This window comes from Trematomus bernacchii, unplaced genomic scaffold (genome assembly GCF_902827165.1).
Source record: "Trematomus bernacchii unplaced genomic scaffold, fTreBer1.1, whole genome shotgun sequence".
In the NCBI taxonomy this organism is placed as follows: domain Eukaryota; kingdom Metazoa; phylum Chordata; class Actinopteri; order Perciformes; family Nototheniidae; genus Trematomus; species Trematomus bernacchii.
The window spans coordinates 5,352,450-5,365,120 of NW_022988097.1; positions in this window are offsets into that span (position 1 = coordinate 5,352,450).

Here is a 12,671-nt window from a genome sequence, read left to right on the forward strand (position 1 = left end):
CCCTTAGCTCTCCTTTTGATGTGTCAGAGAGAGAACTAGCCACTGTTCCACTCTGTTTTTTATTGCTCACACAGCAATGTGCGAGTATATATGTGAGTGAGTGTGTGTGTGTGTGTGTGTGTGTGTGTGTGTGTGTGTGTGTGTGTGTGTGTGTGTGTGTGTGTGTGTGTGTGTGTGTGTGTGTGTGTGTGTGTGTGTGTGTGTGTGTGTGTGTGTGTGCGCGAGAGAGTGTTTGCTCTTCAAAGGCAGCAAAAGGGGGGTGCGCTACTTAAGGCCTATTAAACCTGGAGCTCTGTTCATTGTGGCCGGGAGAGAGAGCGCTGCGTGCTGAGGCAGACAAAACGGCGAAGGCATACCTTTGAACTGGAATCATGTGGGAGCTCACATTTTCACAAGTGCTGCAGTACTGAAAACAATGTTTTGGCGAGTCCCCTGATATGTGTTTTTTTTTGCTAAGGGCCAGCTAACGGAGGATCTGTTAGGGCTTTGCCCTGACGGTGTGATATTACAAGCCCACAGTACATTATCCAACATACTGTGAGTTATTAAAATATGACCATAGTGGCTCCCCGGGGCTATATAACTCACACATACACTGTCTCTGCCTCTCACGCACACACATTCTGGCGCACATTCCTGTGGCCCACATGCATGCACACTGTCCACTCCTCTCTCTCTCTCTCTCTGTGCCTCTTTATTTCAGACGCCCAGACATGAACATGCAGTTTTATTTAAAGCTCGTATCCCACAGTAAACTTCACCCACAAATCAATACTTTAATGGGGTTTCAAACCTTCATTACACCCCTCACGCCGCAGTCAGTTGCACTGCAAGGTGAGGTAAATGACTTCCGCCGTATATGTTACTCTATATCATCCAGGTACAGCAGATCAGCCGACAGGAAGCAGGAAGGATGCAAGAGAGACACACTAAACCTGATCAATGCCAAAGACTGCAGTTTATGTAAAGGGAATCTGAAAACAGAGGAATTATCATAACCTGCAGGGTGGTTTGTGCAGAGCAAGATATGCCTGGATTGATTTCCCAAACTCCAAATTTAAAAAAAGAAGCAAGCTGAGAGCGAGTCCTATGGTAGTGATAGATATGCTGGTATTGGATTCATTTATAGAGTGGGAGTTGAACTCTATTGTTGGATCATAATTCAAACAACCTGCTTCTTTCAACTATGGTAGATGAGTCTTCCCAGGAAGATGCTGCTATAGTCTGCATTAAGTGTGTTTGCATGCACGCAGGCACACACATCTTTCTGTAGATTCACACAGACTCGCACAATTTCGGTGTTTTGTGCAGTCCCCGGGGCTCAGAGCAGGACAGGAGATTTATGTTCTCTGTCGTCCAGACACGGTTCTCCCGGCTAGCTCCCCCGCTCATTAGGGCTCCAACATGGTCATACGTGTTACTCTAACAAGCAGCACAGAGCCCCCTCTAAAGCCTGATGGATTTGAGGGGTGGAGTGAGTTCCAACCCGCTGCAGGAACTCGGCGGAGACGTCACAATGCACGAAGCGCCGCAGGAACAGCAAATCTCCAACGAGGCAGGAAGAGGACTATGGAGTTGTTCAGCCATCCATCATGTTTAGCTGCATTTATTAGGCCTCTGTTTAATGATCCCCGCACAGACATGAAGATGTACTCAAATTGAAATGTTTGGTTGGCGCCGTGTTTGCGTAGGAGTGCGGTCGGGGGGGGGGGGCGCCGTTATCAGTGCCGTGATGGCAACCGAAGCGGGAGGGTATGTTTGCTAATCTCTATAGTTACCTGATATGAAATGAGTGTCATTCTCGTCCTCTGTGGGTTACAGAGACGGGAGCAAATACGAAGGCCGAATGAACAAACAGACGAGTTGTTTGTGAGCTGCTCTGCTCACGGCGTTTATCAGTTATGGTCCTAATCCGCTTGATAATGCACCCGGAGTCTGTTTTGCAACTAATGCCTGACTGATCATGTCTGTGTGTCTTCAAGTGTGTTTACAGCACAGATACGGACTGTCACGGAAATTGACAGCGATGGAAAAATGAGCTTCGCTTTGTTCGACGACCGTTTCATGTGAAAGCTCAGGCAATGAATGGTAATATCACTGCCAATGAAGCTCATTTCATCTAAGTCCGCACCTTGGGATTTAATCAAGAAATCCTGTAGCAGTTGACTTACAACTGGTGCGATCCGGCTCCCTACTACTGAGGAATACATTATAATGATTTCTGTAATGAAGACATATTGCACATACTCAGACTAAGCATCCAGGCTGTGATCAGAAGAATAACTGACCTAACCGCAGCTAATGATTTCCCACTGGCCTTGTTCGATTAGTAGGCGACAAAGTTACTCAGGGTGAAGGCTGCAAAGAAGTAACCAAACACTGGGTAAAACGGAGACGGGAGACAAGCGTTATTTACAACCAAGATAACGTGGAAGAACAAGATAAATGCACCTTTTCTGCCCCTATTTCAAGCATAGCTATCGAGAAGTGGCAAATAAAATGTCTGCAGTAGAATTTTACACACCAGTAAAGTGTAACTTAATAAAGGCAAAGGAAGGCCTATTGTATTGACTGCTTGTGCAACAACATAGTGATTCCAGAATGATGGAGGGCACCATTAAAGGCATCATTAATGAGCCATGGCGATACCTTTGTGATCAAATGGCTCCTTTCAGCAGTGTTACTTATTCTAAAAACAGTGTGAAGTGAAAACAGTGGTGAAAGCACAGCCGGCTGTACACTCCTCTCGAGTCTCTCCTGATTAATCACACCGCAATGCTTGCACGCTAGGTCATCCACCTCGGCAGCTTTTGGAAACTGCGAGGAGTTTGACGGTTCTTGGAAAGAGCCGTTTTATCATCGCACCGAGTACAGGCATTCAAAGCGCAGGACAGGTCGCTTCATTCAATCTAAAGCTGTTTGAGTTGGCAGGCCGCGTGGGTTTTTAAAAAGATATTTTGGGGTCGATCCGGAGAGGGTTTCACTTTTCTAACACAACATCCAAAGCAAACCGTTTCAATTCCAATGATACATTAGCAGGTCGGCAGAGACAGAGAGCGGTGCCATTGTAAATGAATCAGCCTTGTGGAGGAGAAACAGGAAAAAAGCATTCCTCAAATTAGACAAACCCCAGCCCCAGCTTGATGCGGGCGAGCCCTGGCTGTGATATGGCCAGCTTCCATGCCTCATACAGAGCCAAGGCAAATTTAGAGCTGATAAAGAGGGCCGGCTCTGTAACTGCTCACCTCTGTGTGCTCTGCCAATTATATTTTCAGTTGATGGACGCATTGTCTGTCACACAGAAAAGAGGGCTCCCAATGTATTGTGCATTCAGGGAAATTACAACAATTTCAAGCTGTGTCTTTGGTATTCCACATTTCCACTGCTGGTTCGCTGTCAAGCCTTCCCTCTGATCCGGGATCAGAGTGAAGGGAGACCGTGGAGCAGGCAGTCCCGATCCAAGCTGCTCTGTCTGGGGGACACCGAGCCCAGCCTGGCCACATTCACAGGGACAGTGCTGGGTTTAATTATCCCCAGCTGTGCTTCATCTCCCTCCCCAGCTGGGCTCCGTGTCCCAGTGTCCTCTGCAAGTACGCCGCATTAACACTGAAGTCAAGGTGAGACACACACTGAGGCTGCACACAGTGACTTGCAGCAGCCTCACACACACAGAATGTGCAGGCATAGATAGAGAAAGGCAATGGAGACAACGATAAGAACACCTGCACAATATAGCGGTTTAATTTAATCACCCTGCAAAACAGTATTAGCATTGTGAAGCTTGTTCAGCATTTCCTTGAGCTGACTGTCACAAAGCTGTTAATTCAAATGTGTGTTTTTATGCTTTCAATTTCAGCGTTTTTTTATGGGATTGTATTATTTTGTATTATGTTGTGATTGTGTTTCTCGTGAATGCTGTTTATTCATACAAGGGGGAAACAAAATACTTTGAACACCTTCCAGGATATTTAGCATTCCATATTAGCTTTCAATCAGAGGGTTGTCTTTGCTTAAACCTACATTTGATTTAGATCTGTCCACACAGGCATCTTTCTAAGAAAATGACTTTTAGGATATCTATTCCCACACCTAATTGTCTTGTTTAAAAACAATGTTCAATGTTCATTCATTTCTTGCATTATGTTGAACCATATACACCTGAACTCCTGAGGACACCGAGGTAATGCTGATATACTCTCTGCAGGTTTAAGCAATCTGGTGAAAGATTGCATTTTAATATAGATAAAAACAGACTCTCTTTGAATAAATACGCTCAAAACAAGACAGTCTGATCAAAGGAGCTCAAAAAATAAAAATAATTCGAAAGAATATTCTGGACGGTTGACATTTTGAATAAATAGACTCATAACATTTTGAAAAAATCCACATACCAGTTTTTTCTCGTCGTTTATTTATGTTTTATTTTTGTAGTTATTTATTGATTTGTTTTTATTTTAGATTATTTTACTTTTTTATTTATTTATTTTATTTCATTTTAGATTTATTTATTTAATGACTTATTTATTTACTCCACTTACTTATTTTATTTTATATATTTTTTTATTCTACAATATCTTTAACGGAACCTGAGACTCGGGAAAACTCACCGGAACCCAAAACAAACACAACACAACTGCATGACAACAAGGAATTGAAAAACAGTTACAAGAACGATAAAAAAAACATCACATAATAAAACATTAAAAAAATCTCCCAGTGGAACACACAGGTCTATTTAAAGGCAGTTTGCAGCTCGTTCCACTTAAACGGAGCACCGGAAACCAGTTGTACCAACATCAGCGCGTACATTAGGGAAATCTTGAGGTTAAGTAACTGGTTTGTTTACTGTAGTTACTACACTTTAACGAGATATGAGATATGCGGCAGAAATATAGACCATATGCTGTGCATGTGTGCTCATCGCCTGTATACCTCATGCATAAGGACACACACATGCGCCACACACACACACATTTACAGCCGCCTAAAACAGATGTGACGGTTGAGATAATAGAGCACCACGGTCCCATACTGCTTTTTTCGGTACGAGACAAATGCTCATGAAAGCTGTCCCTGCGTGAAGCTTTTGCATGACCACTGCTCTGGCACTTGTGATTGAATCCCAATCCGACTGGGTATGACTCAGTCCATCTGTGCGACTGTCCTTGGCCCCGCTTTAGGGTCCGGGGTAGAGGGGGCCGCCGAGTTATCACACAGAGAGGCTGTTAGGGTCATTACAACCCTCTGCTCCGATATTTCCACTTTTTTGATGGGAGCCAAATGTTGTGCTGGAATCCCCGTGTCTGTCTGTCTTTGTTCCCGTCTCTCACCATCCTGTCCGGGCCTATGCCAGCACAGCTGTGAGCGGCAGCGTGTAATAAAAGTCTAATGCGAGCAGCTGCTGGGGGTTTAAACTGTAATGAGATGGTGTGTGAGATTACCACACTTCGCTAGTCGCTGAGAGAAAGCTTGGCACCCCGACAACACCGCCCCCCCCCCCCACCCCACCCTATCACACACACCCCAATGGTACAATTACACTTTAGATATGGCTAATAGAATATCCACACAATGCCTGTAAGCAAGACGCATAATGAGCTTCAGCTTCTTCCTTTCCTTCTATCTCTTCATCTCTCACATGCCCACAGCTGCACGGAGCGTCCACCCCAAGGAGTTGCTGTAAACTGCGAGGAGCTGATGCAGGAACCAGAGACAGTGTTTCTGAAATCAAAGGCACGCCTAGTCAGAAGATTCCCACAGAGGGGGACAGCTTCTTTTTTTTGTAGGGGTCTGATCGCTGGAAACAGAGTTTTGCCTGCTTACATCAACCCTACACATAATGCAGGCCTCAAGTCATGAATAGTTGAAAGCCCTGTGTCAACTTCATTAGTCATCATGGGAGTGTTTTGTGGTACAGGATGTATGCATACCCACATGGTGCACATGCATTCAATAGCGAGGTTACAATGGGAAGGATTCTTGCTATGCAGTTGCTTTTGGCCTGCTGTGGAGCTTTTGTAATACGTCACTTTCTCATGCAAAATCTGCTCCCTCCCCTTTCTTATTGTCTTGCTTATTTCCCATTATCATCTCTTTTTGTGTTTGAGTTTCATTTGTTCTCCTACTTCATTTCTCTTCTCCCCTCAGTGCATTATGAGAGCTGTATCCCAGGCTTGAAAGGATGGATGTAAGAACATAAAAATCCTTGTTATGATTCCCTCACCTCCACCAAGGCGCTCTGTGATGAAAGTTCACGGTCTTCATGGTGTGAAGCGTCTGTACCTGTCATAGCAGTGCTGGGATAATAGGCCCAAAGGTGCCACTGGCTCATCACGGAGAGAAGGAGTTCTTCTCAATGCGTACGGCTCTTCATTACCTCATGCAGAAGGCTAAACTCTAAATTCACAACTCTGTGGTAGCAGGATATTGTGAATGTGACCCCAGGGAGCTAGGCAGTGGAATTTCAATACGCCACCCGGGTCAGTATTATTCCACACCTGAATGCAGAGCCTTCCAGACAATTAGTGGAGAATTATAGAAGGCGAGGCGTTTTGGTAATTTCCAGAGTCCTTCTCCCTTCAGCCCCATAGCCTTTGCCTTGCCAGCGAGCAGGGATATTTCACATTCTCACAGCAGGGGGGGTTTGATGCTGCTGGCAAGGGGAAAGAAAATGGATGCTCTAAGGGAACTTAAATGGGAGCAAACTCAATTGTTTCAGGTATTTAGGAGGGGATGTGAGTGAGGCTGCTCAGGCCATTCAATTTATAAACGTTATTGCTTGTCTTCGTGTCAGTCCGACGTCTGCCTCTGCCTCCGATCTATTTGCAGCACGTCTGCGTTTTGATGCAGGTACAGCCGTGAGATCTCGTGTTCTGCAAATGGCCTGTCACCGGCGCACAGTGTAACCGGTTTATCAACCCACCGCAGACAGGCCCCGTCCCATTATACATGCAAGGGATGATGAAGTCATTAAAGCAATATTTGAGTCTGGACGGTGCGGCCTTATCAGCGCACTCCACCGTCCCTTTCATTAGCCCAGCTCCTCTCGTTATCATCATCTGCCGCAGATATAGTCTGGTGCAGATAACAGTCGTCATTTTACTACAGCACCGCAGCCCCCTTTGATTAAAGTGCTCTATTAAATGACTCTCTGTTGTGACTCCACCGCTTCACAGAAGTTTGCGTGATGATGAGACGATGTGAAAGTTGAGCAGATTATTCATTCACGGACACGAGTTTATAACATCAAATTACAAAAACAGGAAAACAAACGATTGCGCTAATGCATCAGTCAGCTCGCTTCTGCTCTGCCTGTCATCTGCTTGTCATGCGATGCCACGGCGCCGCAGCTCACCGCTCAACGTGGAATGCTTATTGCCACATGAGATCTTCGTAGGATCCCAGCTCTCTCCTCCAGAAACGTGTGTTCCAGCTGTTACCACTCTATGGAGTTGTGAGGTTATAATGAGCATGGAAGCAGCTGCTTCCTCCTACAGTAGAGGGCCCCAGCCCCTCTAATCCTGATCATTAAGAAAGGGAAGGGTGTGGGGACAGACTTGTGGGCCTCAGCACCCCGGGACACGCTGCAGAGACTTGGGTTACCAGACCGTTTTATTAGTTGGACCAGTAGGTAGAGGACCTTATTGATCTGGCTGAAGTGGTAAAAAAGGATCAACTTATGCAAGACAGCTGGAGAGAAAACTACAAAGAAGTGCAGCGGTTCCCATTTTTAATCCCACATTGTCCAAACTCTGGGCAGAGGTTGAACATTCAGCAAAAAATGTGCCGTCGATTTTCCCTTTTGCCATCAGTGTGATCTTGCTTAGCTAAGATAAAGACACAGCAGCTTGGTATTTCCATACTCCCTCAGCCCTAACGCCAGCCTGCATAAACGCAATCTTACACTGAAAATATCAGATTATTAAATATTTATGTTCTGACCTTTTGCAGTAATGATTTCATGATTTAATTTTCTCCGGCTTTACCTTAAAGTGCTGAACGAATACAAAACAGATCCCAAGCACCATGAGTCACGGGGGAGGAGAAAGATGATCTATGAGAGGATGACATTTGCATTCAGCTTGTAAATATCAACAACACTCAGGCAGATTATTCATAGGTCTTGGCTTGCCCATTCTACTACTGTCTCTCAAAAAGCCCTCAGACATTGGCGGGGACACCTCTCTTCCAATTTCACTCGTAATACTTTGAGCGGAAACAGTCAAGTGAGTGAAGTTTAAAATGGACTGATATCCAATACAAAGAGTCGTAACTCGCAGACCGTGAACGCTGCGTCATTTAAATGAAATATATGCAGGCATATACCATGGAATGTACCAGTGTAAAGTTAATAGCGTTACATTTAGAATAACAAGCCTGCTCAACCTTGTCACGGTTTAGCTGACGTGGAACTGCACCCAGAGCTGCGACTCTAACAAGACTGTCTTTGAAACAATTTTATGCAGATTAGTAATATGCTAATTTGAAGCATGACCTCGCTGTTTGCCAGGGAAAATCTGTCTCCTTTTTGATCTGCATATTAATAGCCAAAGAATAGATGGAAGTTGAGACATGAAAAGGTTTAATAAAATCAGCAGGTAAAAGGCAGCCTCATAATTAATCCTGCGAGGAGGAAAGGCTTCCTCAGACAATGGCCACACCTCTAGATCATAATTGGACCCTTTATTGATATTCCACAGCCTCTCCAGCGCTTCTCCTAAAACAGCCATTAATCTTTCACAGTAAAAAAAGAAGGAGAAGGAAAGAGGTGCTTAACTTCCTGCTGTACCTCTGGCCCAACTCAGTCAGAATCATCCCCCCCTGGTGATAAATACACAAAATTACTAAACAAACTCATTTTTCAACCAGAAACACAAATGTAGGTGCAGTTCAGGGGGACAGGCCGTGGCTTTTTGTGTGATAGTCTGTCATTGCGTTTGCTCTACCTAACCTTTCCTGACACCTGGACTCAGGGACCCCCCTCTAAATGTGTAATATTCAATCTTCCTGACAGCTCCGCTAATGACCAGGAGGAACCAAAACAGAGGTAATAGGTGAGCCTCAAAATTGCTTTCAAATTATCCCTGATAATGATTCCCTTCCAAGTAATAAACTCTGCGGTGTGTGTGTGTGTGTGTGTGTGTGTGTGTGTGTGTGTGTGTGTGTGTGTGTGTGTGTGTGTGTGTGTGTGTGTGTGAGTGGCGGTGTGTTTACGTCGGGTGAATGTAGAATGGCAGGGCTAATTATCAGCACTATTAAAGGTAAGTACATCCAGCTGCATCCCGGGACAAGTCCTAATGAAGGACAGAAGACAGGCTGGACTCTTTCATCTGTCGTCTGTTGTTGGTCAATATCCACACCTCCAGACGGCTGCTATGGTTCTGCTTCTGCTCCAAACTGGCTTGAAATATTTCACACGTTATGGTGTTATTCCTGATGTGGTGAGAGCAATCCCCCTTTCTACTCCCACCGTTTACTTTGTGGGAACAACTTTGCCTCGGGAAGGTATGAATCGAAATGATAAACTTTCACTCTGCAAGAAAGTTACAGTGTTTTAGCATGATTAAACCTTTATTTTTTTTTCCTAACCCAAGATGAATAATCTTGTCAGGCACCATTTGCAGTGAATTATTAACATGCTGTAACACAACCGGTCTTAATTTGTCTTGGTAAGATCCTCAATCTATTTTTTGGGCTAGAGCTGTCAAGAAATACGTCTGAAAAAACGAATATATCCCACACATCTGTTACTGTAAGAAAAACGACATGGCTCTGCCTCATTTAGCTTATTAAATCCACATTTATTTTAAACGATATGTGCCCCCATTAATTATATTCCCCAGGCAGTCTCATGCAGGAATATGTATCTCCTTTAAAACAAAATGAATGGTAAAATAAAAAGGGATGCTTTTTTGTTGGGTCAGTATCCCAAAAAAGCAACATAAGGCAGTGTTTTTATATACATGTATATCCTCTAGTATGTTTGTATACATTTTTGAAGTTTTTTAAGCATGTTTCAGTATTTTGAAAAGTGTTTTATACATTTGAAACTCAACATATGTAAATTCACTGTCATTAAAAAGCATACACTATTATCATGTTATATAACGTGATTTTTGGTAGTTTTTGTTTTACATTGATTGTGGTTGGTATGGATTGTGCAGATTTTTGTGTGGTTTTGACTTTTCATGTCCTTGTCTTGATGAGTGTTTTCAGATTATGAAACCTCATTGACATTGTCTGCTTCAAACCGTTACAAACGGCCGTTACCGAAACGAGGGTTTTCTGATTTGTCACCTCCACGGTTAGGATTTAGTTAGGTTTCGGCATAAAATGAAAAGATTATGTTTGAGAGGCCGTGTTTATCGTCTAAATACCCCAACATTAACTGCTGGTACGACACAGGAAATGGCATGGATTTTACTAAATCACTCTGCAGTTTTATTTGGGTGAGAATCATTATTCACAAGCATGAGGTAGTAACATGTCAGGAAAATGTAAACTTAGTTATTTTTTAACAAATTACCAACATGGTGGAAACAGTTGTTGTTAGAAAGTCTCCAATTGGGTCATTCTTGATGTAATATTGAAAGTAACTTCAAGGAACATTACTGAGTCATATTTTATGCCCCAATGCAATTTTGTTTTGTATGATAGCCTTGCTGTAGATTATGCAATGTTTAGCGTGTTTGTAGAAGGTGATTCAGTAGCGAGAGAGTGAAATGCATTATAAACACACTTATCATTAAATTATGATCTGCTTTTAGGACTGTATAAGCCCACATAAATATTCATAATGCATCATAACAATTTTTGTAATGCATTATAAAGACTGCTTACTTCTTACAATGACTTATAAAGGAAGGACTTGTAAGTATCATAGTACTTCATAATTTCTATTAAAATCATCAAAATGAATTATTACATTGTTAAAAGATGCATTTTAATACATTACAACTATGGTAATTATAATGCACTGTGATCATATTCAATGAGTTGCCATCATGAAGTATTATGACATTTGCCCTTTAAGTTAAAATCATTTTTAATGTATAACAATAATTGTATTAAAACCTTATAAATATTTATGAATGTCTAAAACGGTATTAAGAAGAGGCTTTAAGCTAATTATATTGCATTATAAGTATGTGTATGAGACATTGTAGACCAGGGGTCTTACAGAAAGAGATGTTGTATTGGAAATCAATATTTAAACCATAATAGTAATAATGTACCCACCTTTGCAGGAGGACTGCAGATCTTCTTATCCAGTGTTCCTAATGCCAAACACTGCAGAAACTGGCTTACTTAATGGAGGCCACACTCCCGAATCACAGTTCAATGTATTTCAACTCACTACTCTGTGCTGCATGCCAACCTGCAATATATCATTCTCTATTTCTCCTCTAATGCCTGTACCACAGCAATTTGTACATTTCTAATCAGTGCTACTTAAATACATCACTGTCGACGTGCAGCACACCACCGACAACTTCCTTCTCTCAAATTACAACCATTGTAAGTGCTCTTAATTTTCCAGAGCTGGTGAATTATGAATGATATAAAATATTTAAAAAGCGGCATGGAGCAACAGCAGAGAGGGTTTCATAATCAGGATAAGTACTTGGTGCTCCGTATACTCAACTAAATGAGTCCAGAGCTCTGCACTGGGTAACTGTTTGACCTCAACGTGGGACATTCATTTTCCAAACATATGTTGGCTATTTCGGCAGCTCTGGACTGTGAAACTGAGACAGGAGGAGAGGGGTCTGTGGAGCATGTGAGCATGATCTAACTGGCTGTGAATACAGAGTGAGGACCAGCGGTTAGCGGTCGGGGGGGAAAAGTCAGCAAACTGGATGACATGTTTGTGTGATCTGATGCAGATTTCTCTGAGCCGCTCTGAAGAAATAACCCGAGGCCATTGGTCTATGAACTCGAAATCATTTCCAAACATGTATGAGCACACACAAAAAGAACCAAAGGTAATCATGCCACCAATCTGCACCGGGATAAACATTGGTTCACTGAAAAAAATTAAACGTTGACTTTAATTAAATATTATGTCAACAGATTTCACATAAGGTTAGTTGAAAGCTATATTATCGAGTTAAAATAAAAATATATTAGGTTCAACTTAATATTATTGATTTTAACTAACCTAATTCAGCTATGTGAAATTTGTTGACATTTAATTAAAGTCAACGGTTCAGTTTTTTTTTGTGTAAGCTATTCCAATGTGTCGGATATTTAGCAACAAGGTGACTTGGTGTCCTGCAGGCCACCTGAGAGCTAGACCTCCGCAAAGGGACACAGCAATCTATTCTCCTCAGTGCTGAGATAAACTTATTCAAGCAGAGCCGCAGTTATTTCCCCACTGCTCAACACTGCTCCCCCCTACCCCTAACCCCCAACCCCGTTTGCCTTCAAGTCTGCACCAGTTAGTAGTTTCTTCTGTGTGTGTGTGTGTCTGTGTGTCTGTGAGACTGTACGCCAGGCTAATTTCCACGGCAATGCACTGCAGTGTGCTATGAGCAATATTGATGTGCTGCATATTAGGTAGCAGAGTGAATCAGCTCTGTGTGCAGTAAATATTCTATTGTCACTTTAATGCCTCTGTCAATGGCTTTGTCCAGGCCAGGGTGTTCCTGTCCCCCGTAGCTTCCACCAGC